Genomic DNA, 10,361 nt, shown 5'->3' on the forward strand with positions numbered 1-10,361 from the left:
AATGGAATGCATCAACAGAACGGTGTTGGCAGTATAAAAATATCTACAGCACCTTGTATTCCCAGGTGGTCTCCCATCCAAGTACTAACCAGGCCCAACACTGCTTAGCTTCCAAGATCAGATGAGATTGAGCATATCCAGTGTGGTGTTGCTGTAGATGAACTTACAGGTTTCTGTTAGAACTTTTCTACTTCTAACTACTGGTTCATAAATGAATACGTTTGAAAATGGAATGCATCAACAGAACGGTGTTGGTAGTATAAAAATATCTACAGCTCCTTGTATTCCAGGTGGTCTCCCATCCAAGTACTAACCAGGCCCAACACTGCTTAGCTTCCAAGATCAGATGAGATTGGGCGTATCCAGTGTGGTGTGGCTGTAGATGAGCTTTATGGTTTCTGTTAGAACTTTTCTACTTCTAACTACTGGTTCATAAACGAATACGTTTGAAAATGGAATGCATCAACAGAACGGTGTTGGTAGTATAAAAATATCTACAGCACCTTGTATTCCCAGGTGGTCTCCCATCCAAGTACTAACCAGGCCCAACACTGCTTAGCTTCCAAGATCAGATGAGATTGGGCGTATCCAGTGTGGTGTTGCTGTAGATGAATTTTCTGGTTTCTGTTAGAACTTTTCTACTTCTAACTACTGGTTTATAAATGAATACGTTTGAAAATGGAATGCATCAACAGAACGGTGTTGGCAGTATAAAAATATCTACAGCACCTTGTATTCCCAGGTGGTCTCCCATCCAAGTACTAACCAGGCCCAACACCGTTTAGCTTCCAAGATCAGATGAGATTGGGCGTATCCAGTGTGGTGTGGCTGTACATGAGCTTTGTGGTTTCTGTTAGAACTTTTCTACTTCTAACTACTGGTTCATAAATAAATACGTTGGAAAATGGAATGCATCAACAGAACGGTGTTGGCAGTATAAAAATATCTACATCACCTTGTATTCCTAGGTGGTCTCCCATCCAAGTACTAACCAAGCCCAACACTGCTTAGCTTCCAAGATCAGATGAGATTGGGCATATCCAGTGTGGTGTGGCTGTAGATGAGCTTTGTGGTTTCTGTTAGAACTTTTCTACTTCTAACTACTGGTTCATAAATGAATACATTTGAAAATTGAATGCATCAACAGAACGGTGTTGGCAGTATAAAAATATCTACAGCACCTTGTATTACCAGGTGGTCTCCTATACAAGTACTATCCAGGCCCAACACTGCTTAGCTTCCAAGATCAGATGAGATTGGGCATATCCAGTGTGGTGTTGCTGTAGATGAACTTAATGGTTTCTGTTAGAACTTTTCTACTTCTAACTACTGGTTCATAAATGAATACGTTTGAAAATGGAATGCATCAACAGAACGGTGTTGGCAGTATAAAAATATCTACAGCACCTTGTATTCCCAGGTGGTCTCCCATCCAAGTACTAACCAGGCCCAACACTGCTTAGCTTCCAAGATCAGATGAGATCGGGTGTATCCAGTGTGGTGTGGCTGTAGATGAGCTTTGTGGTTTCTGTTAGAACTTTTCTACTTCTAACTACTGGTTCATAAATGAATACATTTGAAAATGGAATGCATCAACAGAACGGTGTTGGCAGTATAAAAATATCTACATCACCTTGTATTCCTAGGTGGTCTCCCATCCAAGTACTAACCTGGCCCAACACTGCTTAGCTTCCAAGATTAGATGAGATTGGGCGTATCCAGTGTGGTGTGGCTGTAGATGAGCTTTGTGGTTTCTGTTAGAACTTTTCTACTTCTAACTACTGGTTCATAAATGAATACATTTGAAAATTGAATGCATCAACAGAACGGTGTTGGCAGTATAAAAATATCTACAGCACCTTGTATTACCAGGTGGTCTCCCATCCAAGTACTAACCAGGCCCAACACTGCTTAGCTTCCAAGATCAGATGAGATTGGGCGTATCCAGTGTGGTGTGGCTGTAGATGAGCTTTGTGGTTTCTTTTTGAACTTTTCTACTTCTAACTACTGGTTCATAAATGAATACATTTGAAAATTGAATGCATCAACAGAACGGTGTTGGCAGTATAAAAATATCTACAGCACCTTGTATTCCCAGGTGGTCTCCCATCCAAGTACTAACCAGGCCCAACACTGCTTAGCTTCCAAGATCTGATGAGATTGGGCGTATCCAGTGTGGTGTGGCTGTAGATGAGCTTTGTGGTTTCTGTTAGAACTTTTCTACTTCTAACTACTGGTTCATAAATGAATACGTTTGAAAATGGAATGCATCAACAGAACGGTGTTGGCAGTATAAAAATATCTACAGCACCTTGTATTCCCAGGTGGTCTCCCATCCAAGTACTAACCAGGCCCAACACTGCTTAGCTTCCAAAGTCAGATGAGATTGGGCGTATCCAGTGTGGTGTGGCTGTAGATGAACTTTGTGGTTTCTGTTAGAACTTTTCTACTTCTAACTACTGGTTCATAAATGAATACGTTTTAAAATGGAATGAATCAACAGAACGGTGTTGGCAGTATAAAATTATCTACAGCACCTTGTATTCCCAGGTGGTCTCCCATCCAAGTACTAACCAGTCCCAACACTGCTTAGCTTCCAAGATCAGATGAGATTGGGCGTATCCAGTGTGGTGTGGCTGTAGATGAGCTTTGCGATTTCTGTTAGAACTTTTCTACTTCTAACTACTGGTTCATAAATGAATACGTTTGAAAATGGAATGCATCAACAGAACGGTGTTGGCAGTATAAAAATATCTACAGCACCTTGTATTCCCAGGTGGTCTCCCATCCAAGTACTAACCAGGCCCAACACTGCTTAGCTTCCAAGATCAGATGAGATTGGGCGTATCCAGTGCGGTGTTGCTGTAGATGAATTTTCTGGTTTCTGTTAGAACTTTTCTACTTCTAACTACTGGTTCATAAATGAATACGTTTGAAAATGGAATGCATCAACAGAACGGTGTTGGCAGTATAAAAATATCTACAGCACCTTGTATTCCCAGGTGGTCTCCCATTCAAGTACTAACCAGGCCCAACACTGCTTAGCTTCCAAGATCAGATGAGATTGGGTGTATCCAGTGTGGTGTGGCTGTAGATGAGCTTTGTGGTTTCTGTTAGAACTTTTCTACTTCTAACTACTGGTTCATAAATGAATACGTTTGAAAATGGAATGCATCAACAGAACGGTGTTGGCAGTATAAAAATATCTACAGCACCTTGTATTCACAGGTGGTCTCCCATCCAAGTACTAACCAGGCCCAACACTGCTTAGCGTCCAAGATCAGATGAGATTGGGCGTATCCAGTGTGGTGTGGCTGTAGATGAGCTTTGTGGTTTCTGTTAGAACTTTTCTACTTCTAACTACTGGTTCATAAATGAATACGTTTGAAAATGGAATGCATCAACAGAACGGTGTTGGCAGTATAAAAATATCTACAGCACCTTGTATTCCCAGGTGGTCTCCCATCCAAGTACTAACCAGGCCCAACACTGCTTAGCTTCCAAAATCAGATGAGATTGGGCGTATCCAGTGTGGTGTGGCTGTAGATGAACTTTGTGGTTTCTGTTAGAACTTTTCTACTTCTAACTACTGGTTCATAAATGAATACATTTTTAAAATGGAATGCATCAACAGAACGGTGTTTGCAGTATAAAATTATCTACAGCACCTTGTATTCCCAGGTGGTCTCCCATCCAAGTACTAACCAGTCCCAACACTGCTTAGCTTCCAAGATCAGATGAGATTGGGCGTATCCAGTGTGGTGTGGCTGTAGATGAGTTTTGTGATTTCTGTTAGAACTTTTCTACTTCTAACTACTGGTTCATAAATGAATACGTTTTAAAATGGAATGAATCAACAGAACGGTGTTTGCAGTATAAAATTATCTACAGCACCTTGTATTCCCAGGTGGTCTCCCATCCAAGTATTAACCAGTCCCAACACTGCTTAGCTTCCAAGATCAGATGAGATTGGGCGTATCCAGTGTGGTGTGGCTGTAGATGAGCTTTGTGATTTCTGTTAGAACTTTTCTACTTCTAACTACTGGTTCATAAATGAATACGTTTGAAAATGGAATGCATCAACAGAACGGTGTTGGCAGTATAAAAATATCTACAGCACCTTGTATTCCCAGGTGGTCTCCCATCCAAGTACTAACCAGGCACAACACTGCTTAGCTTCCAAGATCAGATGAGATTGGGCGTATCCAGTGTGGTGTTGCTGTAGATGAATTTTCTGGTTTCTGTTAGAACTTTTCTACTTCTAACTACTGGTTCATAAATGAATACGTTTTAAAATGGAATGCATCAACAGAACGGTGTTGGCAGTATAAAAATTTCTACAGCACCTTGTATTTCCAGGTGGTCTCCCATCCAAATACTAACCAGGCCCAACACTGCTTAGCTTCCAAGATCAGATTAGATTGGGCGTATCCAGCGTGGTGTGGCTGTAGATGAGCTTTGTGGTTTCTGTTAGAACTTTTCTACTTTTAACTACTGGTTCATAAATGAATACGTTTGAAAATGGAATGCATCAACAGAACGGTGTTGGCAGTATAAAAATATCTACAGCACCTTGTATTTCCAGGTGGTCTCCCACCCAAGTACTAACCAGGCCCAACACTGCTTAGCTTCCAAGATCAGATGAGATTGGGCGTATCCAGTGTGGTGTGGCTGTAGATGAGCTTTGTGGTTTCTGTTAGAACTTTTCTACTTCTAACTACTGGTTCATAAATGAATACGTTTGAAAATGGAATGCATCAACAGAACGGTGTTGGCAGTATAAAAATATCTACAGCACCTTGTATTTCCAGGTGGTCTCCCATCCAAATACTAACCAGGCCCAACACTGCTTAGCTTCCAAGATCAGATGAGATTGAGCGTATCCAGTGTGGTGTTGCTGTAGATGAACTTACAGGTTTCTGTTAGAACTTTTCTACTTCTAACTACTGGTTCATAAATGAATACGTTTGAAAATGGAATGCATCAACAGAACGGTGTTGGTAGTATAAAAATATCTACAGCTCCTTGTATTCCAGGTGGTCTCCCATCCAAGTACTAACCAGGCCCAACACTGCTTAGCTTCCAAGATCAGATGAGATTGAGCGTATCCAGTGTGGTGTTGCTGTAGATGAACTTACAGGTTTCTGTTAGAACTTTTCTACTTCTAACTACTGGTTCATAAATGAATACGTTTGAAAATGGAATGCATCAACAGAACGGTGTTGGTAGTATAAAAATATCTACAGCTCCTTGTATTCCAGGTGGTCTCCCATCCAAGTACTAACCAGGCCCAACACTGCTTAGCTTCCAAGATCAGATGAGATTGGGCGTATCCTGTGTGGTGTGGCTGTAGATGAGCTTTATGGTTTCTGTTAGAACTTTTCTACTTCTAACTACTGGTTCATAAACGAATACGTTTGAAAATGGAATGCATCAACAGAACGGTGTTGGTAGTATAAAAATATCTACAGCACCTTGTATTCCCAGGTGGTCTCCCATCCAAGTACTAACCAGGCCCAACACTGCTTAGCTTCCAAGATCAGATGAGATTGGGCGTATCCAGTGTGGTGTTGCTGTAGATGAATTTTCTGGTTTCTGTTAGAACTTTTCTACTTCTAACTACTGGTTCATAAATGAATACGTTTGAAAATGGAATGCATCAACAGAACGGTGTTGGCAGTATAAAAATATCTACAGCACCTTGTATTCCCAGGTGGTCTCCCATCCAAGTACTAACCAGGCCCAACACTGCTTAGCTTCCAAGATCAGATGAGATTGAGCATATCCAGTGTGGTGTTGCTGTAGATGAACTTACAGGTTTCTGTTAGAACTTTTCTACTTCTAACTACTGGTTCATAAATGAATACGTTTGAAAATGGAATGCATCAACAGAACGGTGTTGGTAGTATAAAAATATCTACAGCTCCTTGTATTCCAGGTGGTCTCCCATCCAAGTACTAACCAGGCCCAACACTGCTTAGCTTCCAAGATCAGATGAGATTGGGCGTATCCAGTGTGGTGTGGCTGTAGATGAGCTTTATGGTTTCTGTTAGAACTTTTCTACTTCTAACTACTGGTTCATAAACGAATACGTTTGAAAATGGAATGCATCAACAGAACGGTGTTGGTAGTATAAAAATATCTACAGCACCTTGTATTCCCAGGTGGTCTCCCATCCAAGTACTAACCAGGCCCAACACTGCTTAGCTTCCAAGATCAGATGAGATTGGGCGTATCCAGTGTGGTGTTGCTGTAGATGAATTTTCTGGTTTCTGTTAGAACTTTTCTACTTCTAACTACTGGTTTATAAATGAATACGTTTGAAAATGGAATGCATCAACAGAACGGTGTTGGCAGTATAAAAATATCTACAGCACCTTGTATTCCCAGGTGGTCTCCCATCCAAGTACTAACCAGGCCCAACACCGTTTAGCTTCCAAGATCAGATGAGATTGGGCGTATCCAGTGTGGTGTGGCTGTACATGAGCTTTGTGGTTTCTGTTAGAACTTTTCTACTTCTAACTACTGGTTCATAAATAAATACGTTGGAAAATGGAATGCATCAACAGAACGGTGTTGGCAGTATAAAAATATCTACATCACCTTGTATTCCTAGGTGGTCTCCCATCCAAGTACTAACCAAGCCCAACACTGCTTAGCTTCCAAGATCAGATGAGATTGGGCATATCCAGTGTGGTGTGGCTGTAGATGAGCTTTGTGGTTTCTGTTAGAACTTTTCTACTTCTAACTACTGGTTCATAAATGAATACATTTGAAAATTGAATGCATCAACAGAACGGTGTTGGCAGTATAAAAATATCTACAGCACCTTGTATTACCAGGTGGTCTCCTATACAAGTACTATCCAGGCCCAACACTGCTTAGCTTCCAAGATCAGATGAGATTGGGCATATCCAGTGTGGTGTTGCTGTAGATGAACTTAATGGTTTCTGTTAGAACTTTTCTACTTCTAACTACTGGTTCATAAATGAATACGTTTGAAAATGGAATGCATCAACAGAACGGTGTTGGCAGTATAAAAATATCTACAGCACCTTGTATTCCCAGGTGGTCTCCCATCCAAGTACTAACCAGGCCCAACACTGCTTAGCTTCCAAGATCAGATGAGATCGGGTGTATCCAGTGTGGTGTGGCTGTAGATGAGCTTTGTGGTTTCTGTTAGAACTTTTCTACTTCTAACTACTGGTTCATAAATGAATACATTTGAAAATGGAATGCATCAACAGAACGGTGTTGGCAGTATAAAAATATCTACATCACCTTGTATTCCTAGGTGGTCTCCCATCCAAGTACTAACCTGGCCCAACACTGCTTAGCTTCCAAGATTAGATGAGATTGGGCGTATCCAGTGTGGTGTGGCTGTAGATGAGCTTTGTGGTTTCTGTTAGAACTTTTCTACTTCTAACTACTGGTTCATAAATGAATACATTTGAAAATTGAATGCATCAACAGAACGGTGTTGGCAGTATAAAAATATCTACAGCACCTTGTATTACCAGGTGGTCTCCCATCCAAGTACTAACCAGGCCCAACACTGCTTAGCTTCCAAGATCAGATGAGATTGGGCGTATCCAGTGTGGTGTGGCTGTAGATGAGCTTTGTGGTTTCTTTTTGAACTTTTCTACTTCTAACTACTGGTTCATAAATGAATACATTTGAAAATTGAATGCATCAACAGAACGGTGTTGGCAGTATAAAAATATCTACAGCACCTTGTATTCCCAGGTGGTCTCCCATCCAAGTACTAACCAGGCCCAACACTGCTTAGCTTCCAAGATCTGATGAGATTGGGCGTATCCAGTGTGGTGTGGCTGTAGATGAGCTTTGTGGTTTCTGTTAGAACTTTTCTACTTCTAACTACTGGTTCATAAATGAATACGTTTGAAAATGGAATGCATCAACAGAACGGTGTTGGCAGTATAAAAATATCTACAGCACCTTGTATTCCCAGGTGGTCTCCCATCCAAGTACTAACCAGGCCCAACACTGCTTAGCTTCCAAAGTCAGATGAGATTGGGCGTATCCAGTGTGGTGTGGCTGTAGATGAACTTTGTGGTTTCTGTTAGAACTTTTCTACTTCTAACTACTGGTTCATAAATGAATACGTTTTAAAATGGAATGAATCAACAGAACGGTGTTGGCAGTATAAAATTATCTACAGCACCTTGTATTCCCAGGTGGTCTCCCATCCAAGTACTAACCAGTCCCAACACTGCTTAGCTTCCAAGATCAGATGAGATTGGGCGTATCCAGTGTGGTGTGGCTGTAGATGAGCTTTGCGATTTCTGTTAGAACTTTTCTACTTCTAACTACTGGTTCATAAATGAATACGTTTGAAAATGGAATGCATCAACAGAACGGTGTTGGCAGTATAAAAATATCTACAGCACCTTGTATTCCCAGGTGGTCTCCCATCCAAGTACTAACCAGGCCCAACACTGCTTAGCTTCCAAGATCAGATGAGATTGGGCGTATCCAGTGCGGTGTTGCTGTAGATGAATTTTCTGGTTTCTGTTAGAACTTTTCTACTTCTAACTACTGGTTCATAAATGAATACGTTTGAAAATGGAATGCATCAACAGAACGGTGTTGGCAGTATAAAAATATCTACAGCACCTTGTATTCCCAGGTGGTCTCCCATTCAAGTACTAACCAGGCCCAACACTGCTTAGCTTCCAAGATCAGATGAGATTGGGTGTATCCAGTGTGGTGTGGCTGTAGATGAGCTTTGTGGTTTCTGTTAGAACTTTTCTACTTCTAACTACTGGTTCATAAATGAATACGTTTGAAAATGGAATGCATCAACAGAACGGTGTTGGCAGTATAAAAATATCTACAGCACCTTGTATTCACAGGTGGTCTCCCATCCAAGTACTAACCAGGCCCAACACTGCTTAGCGTCCAAGATCAGATGAGATTGGGCGTATCCAGTGTGGTGTGGCTGTAGATGAGCTTTGTGGTTTCTGTTAGAACTTTTCTACTTCTAACTACTGGTTCATAAATGAATACGTTTGAAAATGGAATGCATCAACAGAACGGTGTTGGCAGTATAAAAATATCTACAGCACCTTGTATTCCCAGGTGGTCTCCCATCCAAGTACTAACCAGGCCCAACACTGCTTAGCTTCCAAAATCAGATGAGATTGGGCGTATCCAGTGTGGTGTGGCTGTAGATGAACTTTGTGGTTTCTGTTAGAACTTTTCTACTTCTAACTACTGGTTCATAAATGAATACATTTTTAAAATGGAATGCATCAACAGAACGGTGTTTGCAGTATAAAATTATCTACAGCACCTTGTATTCCCAGGTGGTCTCCCATCCAAGTACTAACCAGTCCCAACACTGCTTAGCTTCCAAGATCAGATGAGATTGGGCGTATCCAGTGTGGTGTGGCTGTAGATGAGTTTTGTGATTTCTGTTAGAACTTTTCTACTTCTAACTACTGGTTCATAAATGAATACGTTTTAAAATGGAATGAATCAACAGAACGGTGTTTGCAGTATAAAATTATCTACAGCACCTTGTATTCCCAGGTGGTCTCCCATCCAAGTATTAACCAGTCCCAACACTGCTTAGCTTCCAAGATCAGATGAGATTGGGCGTATCCAGTGTGGTGTGGCTGTAGATGAGCTTTGTGATTTCTGTTAGAACTTTTCTACTTCTAACTACTGGTTCATAAATGAATACGTTTGAAAATGGAATGCATCAACAGAACGGTGTTGGCAGTATAAAAATATCTACAGCACCTTGTATTCCCAGGTGGTCTCCCATCCAAGTACTAACCAGGCACAACACTGCTTAGCTTCCAAGATCAGATGAGATTGGGCGTATCCAGTGTGGTGTTGCTGTAGATGAATTTTCTGGTTTCTGTTAGAACTTTTCTACTTCTAACTACTGGTTCATAAATGAATACGTTTTAAAATGGAATGCATCAACAGAACGGTGTTGGCAGTATAAAAATTTCTACAGCACCTTGTATTTCCAGGTGGTCTCCCATCCAAATACTAACCAGGCCCAACACTGCTTAGCTTCCAAGATCAGATTAGATTGGGCGTATCCAGCGTGGTGTGGCTGTAGATGAGCTTTGTGGTTTCTGTTAGAACTTTTCTACTTTTAACTACTGGTTCATAAATGAATACGTTTGAAAATGGAATGCATCAACAGAACGGTGTTGGCAGTATAAAAATATCTACAGCACCTTGTATTTCCAGGTGGTCTCCCACCCAAGTACTAACCAGGCCCAACACTGCTTAGCTTCCAAGATCAGATGAGATTGGGCGTATCCAGTGTGGTGTGGCTGTAGATGAGCTTTGTGGTTTCTGTTAGAACTTTTCTACTT

General features: G+C 41.1%; 32 non-coding genes and 14 pseudogenes across 32 annotated transcripts; all 46 read right to left on the reverse strand.

Annotated features, from left to right (window-relative positions):
* Nucleotides 1-40: 40 nt before the first annotated feature.
* On the reverse strand, nucleotides 41-159 carry LOC135069345 (5S ribosomal RNA). Its single transcript, XR_010255528.1, has one exon. It is a non-coding gene; the product is annotated as a 5S ribosomal RNA (ribosomal RNA).
* Nucleotides 160-266: 107 nt separating this feature from the next.
* LOC134889252 (5S ribosomal RNA) lies at nucleotides 267-384 on the reverse strand (annotated as a pseudogene).
* Nucleotides 385-491: 107 nt separating this feature from the next.
* On the reverse strand, nucleotides 492-610 carry LOC135059824 (5S ribosomal RNA). The gene has a single exon (XR_010246222.1). It is a non-coding gene; the product is annotated as a 5S ribosomal RNA (ribosomal RNA).
* Nucleotides 611-717: 107 nt separating this feature from the next.
* LOC135070238 (5S ribosomal RNA) lies at nucleotides 718-836 on the reverse strand. The gene has a single exon (XR_010256409.1). It is a non-coding gene; the product is annotated as a 5S ribosomal RNA (ribosomal RNA).
* Nucleotides 837-943: 107 nt separating this feature from the next.
* Nucleotides 944-1,062, reverse strand: LOC134889294 (5S ribosomal RNA; annotated as a pseudogene).
* Nucleotides 1,063-1,169: 107 nt separating this feature from the next.
* On the reverse strand, nucleotides 1,170-1,288 carry LOC134894502 (5S ribosomal RNA; annotated as a pseudogene).
* Nucleotides 1,289-1,395: 107 nt separating this feature from the next.
* On the reverse strand, nucleotides 1,396-1,514 carry LOC135058568 (5S ribosomal RNA). Its single transcript, XR_010244995.1, has one exon. It is a non-coding gene; the product is annotated as a 5S ribosomal RNA (ribosomal RNA).
* Nucleotides 1,515-1,621: 107 nt separating this feature from the next.
* On the reverse strand, nucleotides 1,622-1,740 carry LOC134890164 (5S ribosomal RNA; annotated as a pseudogene).
* A 107-nt stretch (nucleotides 1,741-1,847) lies between these two features.
* On the reverse strand, nucleotides 1,848-1,966 carry LOC135067446 (5S ribosomal RNA). Its single transcript, XR_010253660.1, has one exon. It is a non-coding gene; the product is annotated as a 5S ribosomal RNA (ribosomal RNA).
* A 107-nt stretch (nucleotides 1,967-2,073) lies between these two features.
* Nucleotides 2,074-2,192, reverse strand: LOC135059499 (5S ribosomal RNA). Its single transcript, XR_010245901.1, has one exon. It is a non-coding gene; the product is annotated as a 5S ribosomal RNA (ribosomal RNA).
* A 107-nt stretch (nucleotides 2,193-2,299) lies between these two features.
* On the reverse strand, nucleotides 2,300-2,418 carry LOC135065866 (5S ribosomal RNA). Its single transcript, XR_010252136.1, has one exon. It is a non-coding gene; the product is annotated as a 5S ribosomal RNA (ribosomal RNA).
* Nucleotides 2,419-2,525: 107 nt separating this feature from the next.
* LOC135068095 (5S ribosomal RNA) lies at nucleotides 2,526-2,644 on the reverse strand. The gene has a single exon (XR_010254303.1). It is a non-coding gene; the product is annotated as a 5S ribosomal RNA (ribosomal RNA).
* Nucleotides 2,645-2,751: 107 nt separating this feature from the next.
* Nucleotides 2,752-2,870, reverse strand: LOC135060616 (5S ribosomal RNA). The gene has a single exon (XR_010247009.1). It is a non-coding gene; the product is annotated as a 5S ribosomal RNA (ribosomal RNA).
* A 107-nt stretch (nucleotides 2,871-2,977) lies between these two features.
* LOC135059845 (5S ribosomal RNA) lies at nucleotides 2,978-3,096 on the reverse strand. The gene has a single exon (XR_010246243.1). It is a non-coding gene; the product is annotated as a 5S ribosomal RNA (ribosomal RNA).
* A 107-nt stretch (nucleotides 3,097-3,203) lies between these two features.
* LOC135066611 (5S ribosomal RNA) lies at nucleotides 3,204-3,322 on the reverse strand. The gene has a single exon (XR_010252855.1). It is a non-coding gene; the product is annotated as a 5S ribosomal RNA (ribosomal RNA).
* A 107-nt stretch (nucleotides 3,323-3,429) lies between these two features.
* LOC135062801 (5S ribosomal RNA) lies at nucleotides 3,430-3,548 on the reverse strand. The gene has a single exon (XR_010249143.1). It is a non-coding gene; the product is annotated as a 5S ribosomal RNA (ribosomal RNA).
* A 108-nt stretch (nucleotides 3,549-3,656) lies between these two features.
* LOC135068097 (5S ribosomal RNA) lies at nucleotides 3,657-3,775 on the reverse strand. Its single transcript, XR_010254304.1, has one exon. It is a non-coding gene; the product is annotated as a 5S ribosomal RNA (ribosomal RNA).
* A 107-nt stretch (nucleotides 3,776-3,882) lies between these two features.
* Nucleotides 3,883-4,001, reverse strand: LOC134887972 (5S ribosomal RNA; annotated as a pseudogene).
* A 107-nt stretch (nucleotides 4,002-4,108) lies between these two features.
* LOC134884928 (5S ribosomal RNA) lies at nucleotides 4,109-4,227 on the reverse strand. Its single transcript, XR_010169059.1, has one exon. It is a non-coding gene; the product is annotated as a 5S ribosomal RNA (ribosomal RNA).
* A 107-nt stretch (nucleotides 4,228-4,334) lies between these two features.
* On the reverse strand, nucleotides 4,335-4,453 carry LOC134889778 (5S ribosomal RNA; annotated as a pseudogene).
* Nucleotides 4,454-4,560: 107 nt separating this feature from the next.
* LOC135065284 (5S ribosomal RNA) lies at nucleotides 4,561-4,679 on the reverse strand. The gene has a single exon (XR_010251567.1). It is a non-coding gene; the product is annotated as a 5S ribosomal RNA (ribosomal RNA).
* A 107-nt stretch (nucleotides 4,680-4,786) lies between these two features.
* LOC135068966 (5S ribosomal RNA) lies at nucleotides 4,787-4,905 on the reverse strand. The gene has a single exon (XR_010255157.1). It is a non-coding gene; the product is annotated as a 5S ribosomal RNA (ribosomal RNA).
* A 107-nt stretch (nucleotides 4,906-5,012) lies between these two features.
* Nucleotides 5,013-5,130, reverse strand: LOC134893372 (5S ribosomal RNA; annotated as a pseudogene).
* Nucleotides 5,131-5,237: 107 nt separating this feature from the next.
* Nucleotides 5,238-5,355, reverse strand: LOC134892865 (5S ribosomal RNA; annotated as a pseudogene).
* Nucleotides 5,356-5,462: 107 nt separating this feature from the next.
* Nucleotides 5,463-5,581, reverse strand: LOC135059825 (5S ribosomal RNA). The gene has a single exon (XR_010246223.1). It is a non-coding gene; the product is annotated as a 5S ribosomal RNA (ribosomal RNA).
* A 107-nt stretch (nucleotides 5,582-5,688) lies between these two features.
* On the reverse strand, nucleotides 5,689-5,807 carry LOC135069346 (5S ribosomal RNA). Its single transcript, XR_010255529.1, has one exon. It is a non-coding gene; the product is annotated as a 5S ribosomal RNA (ribosomal RNA).
* Nucleotides 5,808-5,914: 107 nt separating this feature from the next.
* On the reverse strand, nucleotides 5,915-6,032 carry LOC134889253 (5S ribosomal RNA; annotated as a pseudogene).
* Nucleotides 6,033-6,139: 107 nt separating this feature from the next.
* LOC135059826 (5S ribosomal RNA) lies at nucleotides 6,140-6,258 on the reverse strand. Its single transcript, XR_010246224.1, has one exon. It is a non-coding gene; the product is annotated as a 5S ribosomal RNA (ribosomal RNA).
* A 107-nt stretch (nucleotides 6,259-6,365) lies between these two features.
* On the reverse strand, nucleotides 6,366-6,484 carry LOC135070239 (5S ribosomal RNA). Its single transcript, XR_010256410.1, has one exon. It is a non-coding gene; the product is annotated as a 5S ribosomal RNA (ribosomal RNA).
* Nucleotides 6,485-6,591: 107 nt separating this feature from the next.
* Nucleotides 6,592-6,710, reverse strand: LOC134889296 (5S ribosomal RNA; annotated as a pseudogene).
* A 107-nt stretch (nucleotides 6,711-6,817) lies between these two features.
* Nucleotides 6,818-6,936, reverse strand: LOC134894503 (5S ribosomal RNA; annotated as a pseudogene).
* Nucleotides 6,937-7,043: 107 nt separating this feature from the next.
* LOC135058579 (5S ribosomal RNA) lies at nucleotides 7,044-7,162 on the reverse strand. Its single transcript, XR_010245006.1, has one exon. It is a non-coding gene; the product is annotated as a 5S ribosomal RNA (ribosomal RNA).
* A 107-nt stretch (nucleotides 7,163-7,269) lies between these two features.
* On the reverse strand, nucleotides 7,270-7,388 carry LOC134890165 (5S ribosomal RNA; annotated as a pseudogene).
* A 107-nt stretch (nucleotides 7,389-7,495) lies between these two features.
* LOC135067447 (5S ribosomal RNA) lies at nucleotides 7,496-7,614 on the reverse strand. Its single transcript, XR_010253661.1, has one exon. It is a non-coding gene; the product is annotated as a 5S ribosomal RNA (ribosomal RNA).
* A 107-nt stretch (nucleotides 7,615-7,721) lies between these two features.
* Nucleotides 7,722-7,840, reverse strand: LOC135059510 (5S ribosomal RNA). Its single transcript, XR_010245914.1, has one exon. It is a non-coding gene; the product is annotated as a 5S ribosomal RNA (ribosomal RNA).
* Nucleotides 7,841-7,947: 107 nt separating this feature from the next.
* LOC135065868 (5S ribosomal RNA) lies at nucleotides 7,948-8,066 on the reverse strand. The gene has a single exon (XR_010252138.1). It is a non-coding gene; the product is annotated as a 5S ribosomal RNA (ribosomal RNA).
* Nucleotides 8,067-8,173: 107 nt separating this feature from the next.
* Nucleotides 8,174-8,292, reverse strand: LOC135068098 (5S ribosomal RNA). Its single transcript, XR_010254305.1, has one exon. It is a non-coding gene; the product is annotated as a 5S ribosomal RNA (ribosomal RNA).
* Nucleotides 8,293-8,399: 107 nt separating this feature from the next.
* On the reverse strand, nucleotides 8,400-8,518 carry LOC135060617 (5S ribosomal RNA). The gene has a single exon (XR_010247011.1). It is a non-coding gene; the product is annotated as a 5S ribosomal RNA (ribosomal RNA).
* A 107-nt stretch (nucleotides 8,519-8,625) lies between these two features.
* Nucleotides 8,626-8,744, reverse strand: LOC135059856 (5S ribosomal RNA). Its single transcript, XR_010246254.1, has one exon. It is a non-coding gene; the product is annotated as a 5S ribosomal RNA (ribosomal RNA).
* A 107-nt stretch (nucleotides 8,745-8,851) lies between these two features.
* LOC135066612 (5S ribosomal RNA) lies at nucleotides 8,852-8,970 on the reverse strand. The gene has a single exon (XR_010252856.1). It is a non-coding gene; the product is annotated as a 5S ribosomal RNA (ribosomal RNA).
* Nucleotides 8,971-9,077: 107 nt separating this feature from the next.
* On the reverse strand, nucleotides 9,078-9,196 carry LOC135062802 (5S ribosomal RNA). The gene has a single exon (XR_010249144.1). It is a non-coding gene; the product is annotated as a 5S ribosomal RNA (ribosomal RNA).
* Nucleotides 9,197-9,304: 108 nt separating this feature from the next.
* LOC135068099 (5S ribosomal RNA) lies at nucleotides 9,305-9,423 on the reverse strand. Its single transcript, XR_010254306.1, has one exon. It is a non-coding gene; the product is annotated as a 5S ribosomal RNA (ribosomal RNA).
* A 107-nt stretch (nucleotides 9,424-9,530) lies between these two features.
* Nucleotides 9,531-9,649, reverse strand: LOC134887973 (5S ribosomal RNA; annotated as a pseudogene).
* A 107-nt stretch (nucleotides 9,650-9,756) lies between these two features.
* LOC134884929 (5S ribosomal RNA) lies at nucleotides 9,757-9,875 on the reverse strand. The gene has a single exon (XR_010169060.1). It is a non-coding gene; the product is annotated as a 5S ribosomal RNA (ribosomal RNA).
* Nucleotides 9,876-9,982: 107 nt separating this feature from the next.
* Nucleotides 9,983-10,101, reverse strand: LOC134889779 (5S ribosomal RNA; annotated as a pseudogene).
* Nucleotides 10,102-10,208: 107 nt separating this feature from the next.
* Nucleotides 10,209-10,327, reverse strand: LOC135065285 (5S ribosomal RNA). The gene has a single exon (XR_010251568.1). It is a non-coding gene; the product is annotated as a 5S ribosomal RNA (ribosomal RNA).
* Between the last annotated feature and the right edge of the window lie 34 nt (nucleotides 10,328-10,361).

The sequence above is a fragment of the Pseudophryne corroboree genome, chromosome 3 (genome assembly GCF_028390025.1).
Source record: "Pseudophryne corroboree isolate aPseCor3 chromosome 3, aPseCor3.hap2, whole genome shotgun sequence".
Taxonomy (NCBI): Eukaryota; Metazoa; Chordata; class Amphibia; order Anura; family Myobatrachidae; genus Pseudophryne; species Pseudophryne corroboree.